At 42.9% G+C, this 3,111-nt stretch overlaps 1 protein-coding gene across 3 annotated transcripts in view; it reads right to left on the bottom strand.

Annotated features, from left to right (window-relative positions):
• Window positions 1-3,111, bottom strand: part of GTDC1 (glycosyltransferase-like domain containing 1) — a 315,044-nt gene that overhangs the window by 217,586 nt on the left and 94,347 nt on the right. The window lies entirely within an intron of this gene.

Genomic DNA, 3,111 nt, shown 5'->3' with positions numbered 1-3,111 from the left:
AGTAAAATTAAATATTAAAATCTTATGAAATGTAAAGCACAAGTATTATTTTTTCCACTCACCCATAAGGAGTACTCACAGTAGCAAAACAAAATTATTTTTTATACTAAAACATAGTTTTATTTAGAATATTAAAGATCATGTTAAATATTAAATAATTTAAATTACTATTTTATTTTAGATAATTTAAATTATTAGAATTTAAATATTTTAACATTATTCTCAATTAAATATAATACCCACAAGTTATTCTCTAGTTCAGGGGTAGGGAACCTTTTTTCTGCCAAGAGCCATTTGGATATTTATAATATTATTCGTGGGTCGTACAAAATTAGCAACTTAAAAATTAGCATGCTATATTTGGTCAAACATTTAATTAACTCACTCCCAAATGATTTTGTGGGCCTTATACAGCTTGTGGACTGACATTCCCCACCCCTGCTCTAGTTAAAGGACTTCTTAAGAACCTCAAGTTAGGAAGCTCATTCCCCCTTTAAAAAAATTATTTTAGCCCTGGCCAGTTGTTGAGCTTTGTCCTGTACACCAAAAGTTTGCGGGTTCAATTCCCAGTCAGGGCACATACCCAGGTTTCAATTCCATCCCCTGGGGCATGTTGTGCAGGAGACAACCGATAGATGTTTCTTTCTCTCTCTCTCTCTCTCTCTCTCTCTCTCTCTCTCTCTCTCATCAATTTAAAAAAGTATTTTAGCCCTAGCTGGTTTGGCTCAGTGGATAGAGCATCAACCTGTGGACTGAAGGGTCCTGGATTGATTCCAGTCAAGGGCACATGCCCGGGGTTGCAGGTTCAATCCCCAGTAGGGGGCGTGCAGGAGGCAGCCAATCAATGATTCTCTGTCATCATTGATGTTTCTATCTTTCTTTCCTTCTCCCTGCCTCTCTGAAATCAATAAAATATATATATTAAAAAATATTTTAACAAAGAGTACTGGATGAGAAATTATTCAAAAGTAGTAAAACATATATTATTTTGACTTGATTACTATTACTTGTCAATAAAATACAGATGCACAATTATATGCACTCATCAGCCCAGATTTGGGGGAAACGACAGATAGATATATAATTCTCATCTAAAAAGTAATAACCCAGGAGGAATCAAAGATTTAATGTAGGTAGTGTTGGGAGAGGGGAATGACATTAAATGAAATTTCTTGCTTCCTCTTCTCTTCTCAACTTTTTATTTTCTCTATAGATTTAAAACAACAAAAACAAAAACAAACAAACAAAACCCCACCCAAAACCTTTATTTCACCATTGGGGCTTTTTGGTTTATTTATTTTGGGGATTTTCTTTGTTGTTATTTCTTAAAAATGTATTAGTTTCAGGTATACAATATAATGATGCAATATATTATAAAATGACCACCAAAATAAGTCTAGCTAACATCCATCACCACACACAGTCCTTTACTTTTTATGATGAGGTCTTTTAAGATTTATTATTTTAGCCATTTTCAAATATATAATAAAGTATTATTAGCTATAGTCACCATGCTGTACATTACATACCCAGGATACTTATTTCATTTTGGCTATCTTTGTTAACTTTGTTTTTGAGTGATATTATTTCACTGGGTATAGAATTCTAGGTTAATAGTCTTTGGTTTTCTTTCAGTGCTCTGAAGACATTGCTCCACTGTCTTTCCCTTTACAATGTTTCCAGTGAGAAATCTGCTGCCTGTTTAACTTTGTTCTTCTGAAGTATCTCGATTTTTTTTTAATCGATCTGCTTTTAAATTATCCTCCTAATCACTAGTGTAGATAACAGAATCTAAAGTGGTCCCCACCATCCCACCTCCTTATATTCATACCCCGTGTAATCATTCCCTTTGAGTGTAGGCAGCACCAGCTGCTTGCTTCTAACCGATAGCAAATGTGACAGGATGTATATGCTTATCCTATACTTGAGGCCCAGTGCACGAAATTTGTGTGGTGGGGGGGGGGGTCCCTCAGCCCGGCCTGCACCCTCTCCAATCTGGGACCCCTCGGGGGATGTCCAACTGCCTCTCACGATCCAGGACCGCTGGCTCCTTACCACTCACCTGCCTGCCTGTCTGATTGCCCCTAATCCCTCTGCCTGCCTGATCGCCCCTAACCACCTCTGCCTGTCTGCTTGATCGCCCCTAACTGCTCCCCTGCTGGCCTGATCACCCCTAACTGCCTCTGCCTTGCCCCACACCTGGGACCCAGGATTCCCTTCTCCAGCTGGTCACAGACACCTGGGACCCGGGCTTCTCTCCCTCTGGCCTGCTGCAGGCACCCAGGACCCGGGCCAGCTTCGCCCAGGCTGGCCACAGCCGCAGGGGACCATGGGCGGGCAGCTTTGCCTGGGCCGCAGCCGCAGGCACCTGGGACTGCAAGGTGGGTGGCTTGTCCCTCTTCCGGGCCATAGCCTGGCTGGTTCCCGTTCCTCTCTTGCGAGCTCATTTGTGTCTGGCTGGTCCCCATTCCTCTCTTCCCAGTGTTGAGTGCCTGAGCCATTACAGTGTGACGGTGTGAGGGCGTGATGACCATTTGCATATTAGCTCTTTATTATAGAGGATAATAAAAGCCTAATATGCTAAGTGTCCGGTTGGCCATTCAACTAATCAAAGTGCAATATGCTAATGATATGCTAAGGCTATTCAACCGCTTGCTATGACGTGCACTGACCACGGACAGTATTTTTTGCATTCCTTACTTGAGCTAAAAATTTCTAATTCAGTGAGTACTTTACAGTTATAACTCATTGCTTGAGGTCTAGTGTCTTGAAAGTCAGTTGACTGGTCAACCAGTCACTATGACATGCACTGAGCACCAGGGGGCAGACGTTCTGACTGGTAGGTTAGCTTGCTGCTGGGTCTGGCCAATCAGGACTGAGTGAGACAGGCCAGACATGCCCTGGAGCCCTCCTGTGGGTTCCTCCCTGGCTGGCCAACCTCCCTGGCCCTGATCATGCACTGGTGGGGTCCCACAGCCTGGCCTGTGCCTTCTTGCAATCCAGGACCCTTCAGGGGATGTCGCAGAGCCTGTTTCGGCCTGAAGGCGGAACAACTGGTCGCTATGATGTGCACTGACCACCTGGGGGCAGACGCTCAATGCAGGAGCTGCC

Source organism: Myotis brandtii, unplaced genomic scaffold, assembly GCF_000412655.1.
Source record: "Myotis brandtii unplaced genomic scaffold, ASM41265v1 scaffold1577, whole genome shotgun sequence".
Taxonomy (NCBI): Eukaryota; Metazoa; Chordata; class Mammalia; order Chiroptera; family Vespertilionidae; genus Myotis; species Myotis brandtii.
Note: the sequence above shows the minus strand (reverse complement) of the source record. Positions and strands in the feature narration are given on the sequence as shown.